Here is a 14,158-nt window from a genome sequence, read left to right on the forward strand (position 1 = left end):
TTCATTGTCCATTCCACGTCGCCCAGCCACTGCCACAGTGTCCTTTCTCTTGGGAGATCAAGATGAGCAGGGGACAGCAAAGGTTGCAAGGTTTTTTTATATAAAACAAGATAAAATAAAATGCATTTTATTGGGTTTCTTTGTTATAGCAAATTGCAAATAAAATTATCCAAATTTTATATTTTACAATCCCCACCCTCCCATTGACTTCCTTCATCTTCCCTTTCTGGTTTATTTCATTACTTGTTATCTTCTGCATGTTAAATAACTATACATGTTGTTACACTATCTTTCATCATATTCTGCTTAAAGTTGTGAAACCTGCCAATGAGTCCATCTCTTTTTGTTGTTTCTATAGGTAAGTTGTGAAAGGTTCTCAATCTTTTTTAAAATCACTATTGTCCTTTTCATGTACATTGTCTGTTAACTTTGCTAATTCTGCATAATTTATCAATTTTTCTTGCCATTGTTCTTTCATTGGTACTTCTCCTGTCTTCCAGCCTTCTGCTAACAAAACTCTTGCCGCTGCTGTAGCATACATAAATTTTTTTTTGGGGGGGGGCCGTTCTTGACCTGAAATACCCAGCAAAAAGCTTCTGGCTTTTTTACAAATGCCATTTTAAACATTTTTTTCAGTTCATTATATATCATTTCCCAAAAATTCTTTACAACTCTACATTCCCACCACATATGGTAAAAAGTGCCTTCCTTCTCTTTGCATTTCCAACAATTTTTTGATCCTGTTTTATACATTTTTGCCATTTTTACCAGTGTAATATACCATCTATACATCATTTTCATGTAGTTCTCTTTCAACAATATGCAATCCGTGAATTTCAGATTCACTTTCCATAATTTTTCCCAATCTTCAAATTGTATATTATGCCCCAAATCTTGTGTCCATTTAATAATTGCCAGCACATAACTCTACAAAGCTTGAACTAGTTGCTCATATACTAGCTGGTTAGGTTCAAGGTTCCTGTATTAATTTACAAGGACCACCTGATGCTTTTTATATCCCTGTACAATTTCCTAGGTTTTCAGCGGAGTCACTGTTAATGGTCCCCCATAGCTTGGTTGCACAGCTTAGATCCAAAAGAGTCTTGTGTTCAGTATTATGGTCCAATTTTGTTTAACTTGCCTCCAGTTCGAGTCAGACAGGTCCTCTCCTTGTTGAACTTCTTGCACTTCCTGAAGGCCTATTTTTATTATTATTTATCCCAGCAGGTTTTTAAAATCAACTCTAATTTCACAGTTTTCACTCATCTTTTGCCCTCTGCAGCTGGTCTCCTGTGCACTGCTTAGAGATGACTGTGATTATGCGGTATGCAAATTGCTGAAATAAAACTAAAAGGTGAAATAAATGTGAACTGAGTTGAATATCCTCCCTCATCCCTGCCTACAAATCATGGTAACTCCTGGCTTTGTTGCTGCTGAAGCAATTCATTATGGGTCAATGCAGCAGTGCTCTTGAGCAACCCCCATTCATTTCAATGGGGCTTGAGCAGGAAAACTTTCCATTGCATAGTTTTTATCAGCAAGAGGAGCCACCTATGCCTAACACAATAGATGTTGGAGTGGCAATGGGGAGGGGGGCGATAATTGCTTTTTCTCTTTTTAGTCCAGACAAGAATCCTTGTTAACCCTTCACTCACCCCACCTTTTGACAGTCCCTTAATAAGAAGCCTGTTTGGGAGGACAGCAAAGAAGCCTTGGCTTAAAATTGGCTACAGAAGCTGGCAGCTCTTCTTAGTAGGTGTCAAAAGCGTATGTCCAATTATAACACTACATCCATCGCAGATGGGAAGAGAAGCAGATGGCTATCAGGGGACTCAGATGCCATTTTGAGAGGAGGAAGGAGGAGGAAAGAAAACTGTATTTGTTTGCCCTCTGTAGAAATTAAATATTGGTCTGTTTGATTAGAGACGGATGCAGGGATATAACTGGCCAATGAGACAGAAACAGTCTGGGGTAGCCTGGCTCACTTTCTACAACTGGGAACCTATGGGAATAGAGGGGGGGAGGACATACAAAGCTGCCATATACAGAGTCAGACCATTGGTCTATGTTAGGGCTGCCATACGTCTGGATTTTCCTACATGTTACCAGACATCCGGGGGAACTTTTCGAAAGGCAGATCTTAGGCAAATCAATCGAGAAACCTCTCTCTCTCTTTGCCTTTTTGTGAAAGCTCAACAACTTTCGGGTTTGTGTAGGGGCCTCTTTCAGCCATATCTGGAGACGCCACTGGAGATTAGGCTTTCTGCATGCAAAGCAAATGTTCTACCACTGAGCTACAGGGACACTGTTCAGTCTTTTCAAAGCTTTCCTCTGCAATCAAGAGGGCTAGAAACTTGACGGGGGGGGGAGCAACCACCCTTAGTGCGTGTTACTGTATATTCCAACCTCTCCTCTGGCTCAGCTGCTAAACTGCATGTGTGCAAAGTAAAGTCACAGAAGCACAAAAAGTACATTGACACACATCCTGTCAGTATGATTAGTTATTAGATTTTTGTCATAGGATATGGTTTTTTTAAAGCATAGGATCCTAACAGGATCATTTACTTAACTACCACCAATAGTAACAGTGTCAAACTGAAATGTCAATTCATTCCGCCTTGAGCTGAAACCCACTTGGTTCAAAAGTAGTCATACTGCAAGAAACATCTAATAGGTAGTCTTGTCCAGAGCATTTTAGCAATTGCCTCATTACATGTGTGCCCTAACAAGAAATATGTTTCCCATCTTGCCTTCTGTACATCTGAGAAATTGGCATAGCCGATCAAGCAGAAGCCATTGTGCTCAATGTCAGAGTTATCTGGGTCTTTAATGAGTCTCTGGGGGGGGTCTGCAATGGATTTTGCTGCCAATTTAATGTTCAGCTGCTCACTGCAAGGGAGGGGGGCATGGAGACAAAGAACGGGAAATAGATTTGGTGCTGCAAATTGTATCCACAACATGCTATCCATAAACCTCTATCTGGTCCAGCATCTTCAGGCATTGCTGGTGTGGGGTCTCCACGATAGCATCAGGTATGCAAGTTTCATGGAGCAGTTGCCCTAAAAGGAAGTGTTTCATGGACCATCTTGCTGAAAGAAGAGATGCCTTGTTCAGATCTTGGCAATCTGTTATGCAGAAAAATAGAAAATTTATTTATGCTTGGTTTGATTATTTGTCCATTGAGCTCAGTATTGTCTGTTCTGGCTAAAAGTGACTTTCTGGCATCTAAGATGGGGATCTTTCCCATCATCTGCTATCTAATTCTCTTATCCACTGCATGCAATGCATGTACCTAAAGGTTGAGCAACGGGTTAACTCATTCAGCTGTGTTCATAGCAATAGTATAAAATCATAGACTTGGAAGAAATTCTGAGGACCATCTAGTCCAAACCTCTGCAATGCAGAAATATGTATAGTTGGCTAATTTCCCAAGGCAAACTTAAAGAACAACCCCCCCCCAAAAAAAACCCCACCCACCTAAATGCTGGTGGCTGAAATCTAGCAAAGCACTTTCAGGGGTGAGAAGGGGGAAATTAAATGAAATTCTTTTGCTTCTTCTTATCTTTAGGTTCAGGAGAAAAGAACAGGAGAAGAGAACCAGTCACTAGAGGGACAGTAAGCACGGGTAGGGAAGCACAATCTTGTCTCTTGCAGTTTTGCCCAGTTTCTCATTATTCCATTCATCCATTTCTGAATTACTTTGCCCTAAATATATTTGGTAGCAAAGTGCTAAGTCAAATACTCTACGATGTTGAAATCTGGAGCTCTGTCCTGAACTCCATTAAAGTTTTGGAAACAATGCAGAATAACTTTTTTGGGAAGCTATACTCTCTATCATCAAGAATATCAGCAGCTCTTCCTCATACTTAATCTGAGTAGCCAACAATTAAGGCAATAGCAGACTGCACTCAGTTAAAGTATATTAAAAGAATTGCTACTATGCCCATTGAGTGTTTTCCTGCACTGTGCTATATGGAATTGAGTGATGCCAGAGTTGGTTGTTTTAGACTATTACTAATTTCCAGAACTGAGCTCTGCTTGGGCCTTGAATAAATGTCAGCTAAGGGATTGCCTCTTCTGGATAGAACTCAGAAGGGACCTACATCTAAACCGAAACACAGCTTTCCCCCCCTTGGTATGCACTCTCAAGAACAGAGCACTTTACAGCTAGTTATCTGACCAAACTTTCACCAGTTTCCTCGGGCTGCATTTCCAAGTGATGCTCACTGCAGTCATGGATGGCTGTACACAGACAAACTTTGTATCTGTGGACAACCTCAGGTACAAAATGTTACTCATTATCTGTTAGGCTGACCCTTGTGTAGAGACCCAAGAGTTCACTTTACACATCCAAGCAGTTACACCCCAGCATAAATTGTTTGGTTTCTTTCGAGAGGCACTAATAGCTTTGTAATAAAGAGAGTGGCCTACTGTACACTGGCTGCATAAAATAAAATCAGGAAAAAGGAGTTGGATAAAATCACTATAAGTTGTTTTGGTGATTCGGAGGTTTAATCTGAAATCAAGCTATGTATGTTCTGTATTATTTTATTAATAATATTCCTACAGTTTTGTATGGTCTTCGGATGGAACACTAAACTTATGAACTGAACAGAAAATGTGTATTCATTTTCACATGTATTCCTCCTAATAGGCACATTTTTGTGTGCAATGTTGCCTAAGACTGACATTCCCCACGAAGCAATTTCCTCTAGTGCCATTTTGCCCATTGTTTCCACTAAACCTGTGTGTTTCAGTATACACTAACCTTCCAATGCTTTCTTCTTGGTATGCTTAAAAAAAGAAAGATATGTATCAGAAAATTCAGAAGAGTGAATTCCAAAGGATAGCTGAATTTTATGTGACATTTCAGTTCAAGACATGAAAACGGGGCAAGTTAACTTGAAAACTGGAACCAAATTAATTTCTCCTCTTTCTGTAGTATATGGAAAGATTGAATCATTGTTAACCTCGGGGAAGGGGCACAGCTGGAGTTGCCAACTCAAGTGCATGCTTTGCATTGCAAAAGGTCCTTCAATTTAAAAGGAACTCAAGTAGCAGAACTGGAAGAGAGCGTTCTGTCTGAGGCTCTGAAAAGATACAGCCAGCCAAGAGTAGAAAAGGCTGGGATGAGTGCACCAGCGATATGACATAGTATGTAGAAGCTTCGTGTGTTCCTATTTAGCTTGCTCTCCTTTGATCAGAATTCATTTCCATGTTGACATTTAAAATGTATCGACTTTCTTCCAAATCAGACGAGGAACAGAATGTTGAATATGGTACATCACGACATTGCAAAGTTTCAAAAGATCTAATGTCATTTAAAATGGTAATTAAAATATTGCGTCCCACCTTTTGAACCAAAAAGTCTCCCCACAAAGCAACTAACTATGAGCTCAAATACTGCTAAGCCAGAGATGTGGATCTTGTGGCCCTCCAGCTGTTACTGGACTTCAACTCCCATTATCCATGACCATTGGACCATGCTGACTGGGGCTGAGGGGTATTGGAATCCAAGAACTGCTGGAGGGCCACAGGTTCTCCGCCCCTGCTGTGCAAGAATAAAATAATGGACGAAACATTTCCTTAGGCTCTAGAATGAACAGACATAACCTCTGCAGAGAAGTCCCACCTCCCAATGACAGGAAAGAATGCTAACTGGTGAAAGTCTCTCTTATCTAGAGGGCTGTGGATAAGAAGCATCAAGGCATTGCCAATTCCATGGGACAAGGGTTGTGAATGGTTGCTTGGGGTTATCATAAATATAAGCTGCATAATCTCTTCTAGCTGTTACTATTTTCATTCAGGAAGAGCTTTTGGGTATCAAAACGTTAACCTGCTGTGAATTAAAATGGCCTTTTGCTGCTTCAATCAAAGCCCACTGAAATTGACAGAAGTGTTTCCATGGCGTGTCCCATGCAGGTACTGTTGCGGCGGGGGGGGGGGGCTTATGTTTTCCACCTATTCCATTTTGGCCTGTGCCCCACTTTTTTAAAAAGAAAGAAAGGTGTAAATGGATTAGCAGAGCCTCCTTCTTTCACCACCAAGCAACCACAGTTTGCCCTACTAAGAATTTAGGAGAAGGGTTTCATTCTAAGGCTTATAATACTCAGGCTGGACTAAATTTTTGAGCCACTGGAAGCTCTACCTTAATCTCAAGTAGGGGGGTTTGGATTCTGCATTGAAACTGCCTCCTCTTTTTTCGCATCTTGGTCATGAGGAGCAAGCCAGCTGGTAGATGCCATTCACACATACTCTTTATGCTCTCATTCTGTGAAGCATCCTATGAAACTCCTCGCAATCAATCCTAAAATTCTCAGAGATGCTTAACTGGCAATCCTTCTTTGCAAGGAACTCTGGAAGTTAAAGCTCTGTGAGATGTATTGGGGTCCTCTCAACAACCCTCAGCACCCTTAACAAACTACAGTCCCCAGTGTGAAGTCCTAAAATCCAGGTATAACTAGGATTCTTTGAGTGGAAACCGTGACTCTTTAAAAGCGGGACCATGGTCTCTCTCCCGGGATTCTCCTCATCTAAACACAAATGCAGCTTCTTCTCTTGTCACCCAGAAACAAGTTTCATCTCCTTGTGGCTGAGCCAACTTTAGACTCCACCTCTCGCCTCATGGCGCCTCTGCTTTCTGTCTCTGCCATGACTCTCCTCATGGCTCCTGCCCCCTCACCAATCTGTCTTCACATAGTTGCTCTGTGGTCCCTCATGGCTTGTGCTATAAATGTATGGGGTGTACACAGCCTGGAACAGCTTCCTCAGATTTAGACTTCAGATCCCATGTCAGTGTTGGGGAGTAGGGAGGATGGGGAGCTGTGCTGGCAACTCAGTAGGACTTTGGGATCACCATGGGCACCATATATTGATGGGTACAAGTCAGGGTCCTATATTCCTTGAAGAAGGGCTTAATATTAAACCATGCCAGCTGAAAGGATTTCAGAAAGGTTATAGAAGTGTCAGGGAGGATGATGTTGTAAATAGGTGGGTGGGAGGGAGGGGAGTTGAAGAAAGAGCCTATCCCCCTCCCCACAACTCTTTCTTGAATTTCAGAGCAGAGGTGCGAATAAAACTCAAGTCTCTGTGGCTCATTGTAGCTCACATGCTGAGCCTCTACATAGCACCTTGTCTCTTTCTTCTAAAAGCTGACAGCAATTATTCCCTCAGGAATAATTGCCAGCAGGCACAGTTCACCTAAGTGGTCTTTTTAACCTCTGGGGGCCCTTACAAGTTTATTGGTGATGCTGGGTTCCAAGTGACAAAATCAATTGTTGTTTTATTTTTTTTCTGTCAGCTATCGAGGTGAGGCAGGCACAGGAGCCCCAAGAAAACAAAGTGTTGGCAACTCAAGTGGATAGGAGGGAATAGACCTAGATTTCCCTCCTGGGTCTCCAGCTGTTCCCCTGAGCTGCCTCCTCAGGCTGGGGTTGCTCCTTAAAAACATTTGTAGTCCACCCTTCGTGTGCACTAGGGAGGGTTGCTCCAGAGAACTGGGATGCTAGATCTCCCATGGCAAATGCAGGAACAGGGAGGGCTACCACCCAACAATATCATCAGGGACTTTCACTGACATCTGCCTTGCAGTTTCATTCCTGACTTCAGCCTGCCAACTTCCACTGGCTTCCACCTTTGAATAGCCACTGGGCTGGTTCATCCTTCCACCCTGTACCTGGAACTGGCTCCTGTCACATAATTCCCAGGAATGTCACATCTGGTGGGCTACCTATGCCATTCGCCTCAACAGCATTCAAAACCTCCCATTCACACATCGAGACACATTCACTCATCAGCCACTCTCCATTCACACACGTATATGCCCCCAGCTTCAGTCCACAAATATCCACAGTTTCTCTCAATGGGCTTCCAAAGCTGAGTTTGAACCTGCTTACATCCCAAACAACAGTCTGTTTCAGGAATTGCAGTGTTCACCATTATCCAAATGTGAATGCTACTGGCTTCCATTTCCCAACATTTGCCAGCTTCCACCAGGTCCATCGCCAGACATCAGCCAGCCTCCAGCCATGGAGACCTTCAAGGCACAAACCCACCCATCATGCCACAGCCTCCCACTGCCAGATGATCTCCTCCTTGGTCAGTGAAGTACTTAGCCTCGGGAGACTCCTGGAAGGCCACCCTCAGCCCTCAGACTAGAGGTTCCCCATCTTGGTCATAAATAAATGGTTTTTAGAATTGGCGTTTCCACCATTAGTCATTCTCAGAGTAGACCCATGGAGTCAATAGACCAAGCATAAGGAGGAGGAGGAGGTAGGTGGCAGGAAGTGCCACCTGCCTGGGCTGGCTGCATAAAGGCAGGCAGGTGAGGGACTGGCCAAGGGGAGACTGGGGTTGATGGGGGTGTTAAGGTCAGCAGAGGTGGGGGCCTCTTAGTAGTTCCATCACCCTCAGAAGTGCAGTGGCCCAGGAGAGGGCATCCTCCTCCTGAGTTGTGGAATTCCCTCTCCGCAGAGGTGCATCAGGTACCCTCACTATATAACTTATGACAAATGTTGAAGACGTGTCTCTTTACCCTGATATTTGAAATCTGAGGTGTGTGTTTTCTGGGCCCTCCCAATTCCTGTGACTAATTTGTTTTAAATGTTTTTAATACTGAATTTTAGATTGCTGCAATCCACCCTGTGATCTGCTGGTGAAAGCAGGTACAGAACAACAAGACTTGCTGCTCTCCCACATGACTGCCTTCGGACCTGCCTCCCACTGGCATGTGACCCCCCAGAAGATATTGTGGCCCTCGGGCTGAGGAAAGCTCCTCCCCTTCTTGTTTTCAGTGAGGTTTATAGGTGGGATGTGTTGTTCATTATAGGTCATCCCGGTTCAAATGGAGACACCCAGATTTATCTATATAAAATGCATTTCAAGACCTGCACAAGAGAAACTCCTTTTCATACAAAAGCAATTCCTTGTTCTTGACACATCTTGGCTCCTCCAGCATGTGGGGGAAGTCAAGCGTACATCAAACTGAAGTTGGGCAGTTCTAAGGGAGAAACAAATCAACCACAGCCTTGATTCTGTCCATCCAAGCAAACCCAGATGGGTAGGCAAAGCCTGGGGGCGAAAAGAAGAAAAAGCAATGTTTGCTCCTAAAACGCCTTAAGTAATTATATTTTAGCATAGGCTTTAAAAAAAAATGCTACAGATTAGTTTTGGCGGCCTTAGTGGTTGTGGGGGAGCTGTGTTGTTATTCCATTAAACAGGAACATATGTAAGCCCTAAGCCAGGATGTATATCAGCTTCCAGCCAGCTTAATGTCTCCTGAATAATAGAAATTTAAAGTTGGAAGCCTCAGACGTCACACAGTGAAACCCTCTGCTCAATGCAGGATCTGCAGTGCAGGATGCAACTAGGGGAAACAGCCATAGCTCAGCCATACACCATCTCTTTTGCATGTCATAGGTCCCAGCATCCCCAGGTAAGGCTGGGAGAGAATCCTGTCTGATTTGGTATAAAGGTGTGGCTTGAGATGCTTATTTAAAGGAAAGAGAGCAAGTGCAAAGCCTTTTGTGGTCCTGGAAGTGATGAGATATCTCAGGTTAGCTACTTAGTTGAACCTCAAAACTAGCCAGGTGATAGCTCAAGAAATACCATGTCATTCCCCCCCTTTAAAACAGTGAAATGCTGGTTACTGTAAGGTGCTTCCTGCCATCTATTAGAGAAGGGCCATAGCCATAGGTAGAGCATCTGCTTTGCATGCAGAAGGTCCTAGTTTCAATCAACAGCATCTCCAGTTAGGGCTGGGAGAGACCTCCTGCCTGAAATCCCAGAGAGCCACTCCCAGCCAGTAAAGACAATACAGAGATAAATGCACCGAGTCATAAACTTTCCCGTGTTCCTTCCCAACTACAACATCCCTGGAAGATTGCCAGTTCAGCCTCTGCCTAAGTACCTGCAGCAAAGATAATCCCATCACCTTGCAAGGGAGAATCTCCCCCTGCCAAAGAGAGCTTATTGTTAGGTAGTTTCTCCTAATGATTACCCAGAAACTGCTTCCTTGCAATTTCCTCTCATTAATTCTAGTTCTGCCCTCTGGAGCAACCAGTGACAAGCCTCCTCCATCTTCTGTATGACAGCCGAACAGATATTTGAAGACAGCTGTCATGTCTCCCCTTAATTTTTTCTTCTTCAAGCTAAACCTACACCCAGCTCATTCCACTTTTCTTCATAGGACTTGGTTTTCCAGACAGACCCTTCACCATCCTAGCTGCCCTCTTCAAGACATGCAACAGTTTGCAAATGCCATTCTTATAATGTGGTGTCCAGAACTGGACACAGTCCTCCAGATGAGGCTTGAAATATAATTGCATCTCATTGAGATGCCTCACTTTCTGGTTGCACCTTTTTGAATCTCCTCATGACCTTGCATGCCCCTTGCATTGAAGCCCTCTCATTTGCCAGTGTTCTTCTTCCAATGTGGCATCCTGGGATCCTTAACCCTCTCCTGGCCCTGATACTTTGGGAAAGGGGGAGGGGTTAACTTGGTAAACCAGATTACACAATGAAATAAAGATTGCAAAATAGCCCTATAGTCAACACTAGCTGAACTGGCAAGTAGATTCTCCTCCACATCCCCAGAGAAGGGCTATAATTTAAAAGGTAGCAGCTTTGAGGCACAAAATAAAGTTTCAGTCTGCCCTCCTGTTAGAAGGGGCAGCCTAGAAACAGTAGCTTCCTTTAAACCCATTTAGTGGCTCTAGTATCCCAGAGCAAGTCACAACCATTTAAAGTACAACATCAAAAACAGCTTAAAAGAAATCACAATCACAAGGTGTATGCCTGAACATATATACCTCAGGTGTCAAAGGACAAAGAGGTGCGTCTTTGGTGTTTATGGTCCACCTTCAAGGGGCTTAAGGAGACATGCATGGTTCCCCTCATTCTCATTTAATCCCCACGACAACCCTGTGGAGTAGGCCAAGAGGCAGCGACTGGTCCAAGGTGAAGTTCATAGCTGAGTGAGGATTTGAACCCTGGTCTCACAAACTTTAACCACTGTACCACACCAGCTCTTCATTGCATGAGCCCACTAAACATTAGTCCATCCAGCTCAATATTGCCTACACTGACTGGCAGCAGCTCTCCAGGGTTTCAGGCAGTGATATCTGCTAGCCTTACCTGGAGATGCCAGGGATTGAACCGGGGCATTCTGCACCATGCACGTATTGGGAGCTGAATGATGAAGAGGACAGAAAGAAAAGAAAAAACTGTGCTTGCCTGTACAGCTGTAATGCTCACTTCAGTGGCGTTGCAGAATGTGGGGTGAGTGAGAAGTTTAGCATGGAGGGAAACATCAAGGGGAATAAAAGTCGGCTGGCAAAGAGAGACCTGAGGGAGAGGAGGGAGGGGAAGGGAAGAGTGTGCAGCTGAGATGAGGGAAAGTGGGTGCATAGTAACAGACCTGAAAGGAGCCTGCTCTGACAAGAGACTGTGATCCAATTAGTGGCAAATAACTGACGTCCCTGTCATGTAACCAACTGTGATTTCGGGTTGGGTTCTTTGGTGACTTTGTTTATTCATTGTTATCATTGTTAATTAATTGGGTATCTTAACTGTTTCAATCCATAAAGAAATACTGCTCAAGATGCCATTAGACTCAAAGATTGATTGCCTGTCTGCCTCTCTGTTGAAATTGAGCACACAAAAGGGCTGGCTAGATCTGAGCACAGCGCCACCTAGTGGTGGGAGAGAGGGGGCTAACTTCTATCATTACAGCATGCAATAGGAAGGAATGACGTGAAAAGAGGTCTCTGGGACTCATTCAGCACCCAGAGGCTTTGAGAGTATGACCTGGAAGATGCACAACTCATCTGGGAAGGATGCAGGTTGGTTTCCAGGCACCCCGGGGCTCCTGGGCAATTGAGGGAGAGGGCCAGTGACTCCCATAGATAGACGATTGGACATCTGCCTTGCATGCAGAAGGTCCCAGGATCAATCCCCAGCTTCTGCAGGTAGGGCTGGGAGAGCCTCTGCCTGAAGCACTGGAGAGCTGCCAGTCAGTGCAGACAATACTGGACTAGGGGGATCCAATGTCTGACTTGGTCTAAAGCAACTTCTCATGTTCTGGTGTACCTAAACCAGTGAAGGCTCAAAAACCCAATCGAAAGGTTTATTTAGGGCAAAGGCTAAAAAGAGGAAAATGTGAGGAACAGTAGGTGGTGTTCAACTAGGTTTTAATCAAGAGCATACCCATTGAAATTGATGAGCATGACTAAGTTCAGTCCATTCACTTCAGTAGGTCTACTCTAAGTAAAACCTAGTTGGCTACCACCCAGTATGCACAACCAAAAGGAAAGTAAAATACTTACCTGGATTATTGGTCTACCTAATCCATTGTTTCCCAAACTTGGGTCTGCAGCTGTTGTTGGACTACAACTCCCATCGTCTCTAGTTGGCAGGACCAGTGGTCATGTATTATGGGAACTGTGGTCCAAAAAGAGCTGGAGGCCCAATTTGGGAAACACTGTTCTAGTCCTATAGTAGGCAAATGAACATAGCAAAGAGTTATGCCTAAGGTCACCCCCACAGGGGTAGCCTGATCATAACTGTCAACTTTCAGATTTGAAAATAAGGGATCAGCAGCCTCACCTGTCCCAGAGACAGTCTACGGGATATCTAACAATCCGGGATAGCCGTGGGAAGCAGCGGGAAACGGCGCTGAAATAAGGGAATTTCCCGCAAAAAAGGGAAGGTTGACAGCTATGAGCCTGATGGAGTCCATCTAAAGCAGTTTCCTATGTTCCATTGCTATAGCCTTGTCCTCCCTGTAGAACGGGGGTGGGGAACCTGCGACTACATCGGATACTGCCTTGTACCAAGTCTGACCATTGGTAAATCTGTGTTGTTGGCTCTGGCTGACAGCTGCTCCCCAGGCAGGGAACACCCCCAGCCTTACCTGGAGATGCTAGGGATTGAACCTGGGGTCTTCTGCATGCAAGGCAGATGCTCTTCCACTGCGATCCTTCATCATCACCACTGCTGACCCTCATGATCTCTGACCTTATGGGGGCTAGAATCCAAAATTTCTGGATGGCAGCACTTTGGGTGCCTCTTGCTTAGGAGGAAGAAAAAACTAGACAAATACAATTATCCTTTTCATCAAGAGGCACAGAAGCTCACAAAACAGTGGCAATACACAAACGAAGAGTTAATAAAAAGAAATGCTGCTTCCTTAACAAACCTTATTTTTTATTATTCTTCTTTCACGAGAAGAGGAATGAATAGGCACCACACATTTCATGCAGACACATCAATCTCTTTATCCCAAGACAAGCCTACTCTAGCTTTGTACTAGACCTAATTAGGTTTTAAATGAGATTCCAGCACCCATAATAGCATATTCTGATTGTTCTTTTTATATTGCGCAGGTCCCGAACATTCCTCAAGTCTACATTATTAAACACCAAACCACCACCTGTTCACATTCACAGGGTGAGGCCACGCATCGCAGCCTCGCAGCCCACCCTCACGCAACCTGCAGACACATTCCGCCTCCCACCAAGATACATCAGCTGGTGTTTAGTGCATGCACAGCCCGGCCTGTGCGATTGTCATGGTCTACAAAATCTTAAAGCATTGCAATCTATAAAAATTAAGTGTATGGTGACCTGTTTGCATGATTTTGGCTCACAGCAGGGATGTGTGTGTTGGTTGCGCATGGATAATTTTAAAAATAATTATTTTCCAGACTGAAGATGGTAAAAAACTATATTTCAGGCTTGGGCACTGGGAATACAATGTAGTGTTTGTTTTCCTAAAGACTCCTATGCATTAGGAGAATAAGAACATAAGCAGAGCCTGCTGATCAGGCCAGTGGCCTATCTAGTCCAGCATCGACACAGTAGCCAACTAGATGCCTGTGGGAAACCCACAAGCAGGACCTGAGCACAAGAGTCCTCGCCCCTCCTGTGGCTTCCAGTAACTGGTATGCAGAAGCATTCACGCTCCCAATTGTGGAGGCAGAGCATAGCCCCCGTGGTTAGCAGCCCTGATAGCCTTTTCCTCCACAAATAGTCCAATTCTCTTTTAAAGGCATACAGGTAGATGACTGTTGCTGACTCCTGCAGGAGCAAGTTGCACAGAAGAATGTTGTGAGTCGAGGACCCACCACCCACATAGGAGTATAATAAGACACAAAGACACA

The 14,158-nt window shown here is 44.1% G+C and overlaps 2 long non-coding RNA genes across 2 annotated transcripts in view; one reads left to right on the plus strand and one right to left on the minus strand.

Moving 5' to 3' along the window:
- On the plus strand, nucleotides 1–9,043 carry LOC309361944. The gene is made up of 4 exons (XR_014164704.1): nucleotides 1–90; nucleotides 3,569–3,625; nucleotides 5,808–5,922; nucleotides 8,625–9,043. It is a non-coding gene; the product is annotated as an uncharacterized lncRNA (long non-coding RNA).
- LOC309361946 overlaps nucleotides 2,305–14,158 on the minus strand; it is a 27,076-nt gene continuing 15,222 nt past the window's right edge. Inside the window, exon 3 of the long non-coding RNA XR_014164705.1 lies at nucleotides 2,305–3,125. This is a non-coding gene — a long non-coding RNA (uncharacterized lncRNA). The remainder of the gene's footprint in view (nucleotides 3,126–14,158) is intronic.

This window comes from Podarcis melisellensis, assembly GCF_964234715.1.
Source record: "Podarcis melisellensis genome assembly, chromosome: Z".
Classification (NCBI taxonomy): Eukaryota; Metazoa; Chordata; class Lepidosauria; order Squamata; family Lacertidae; genus Podarcis; species Podarcis melisellensis.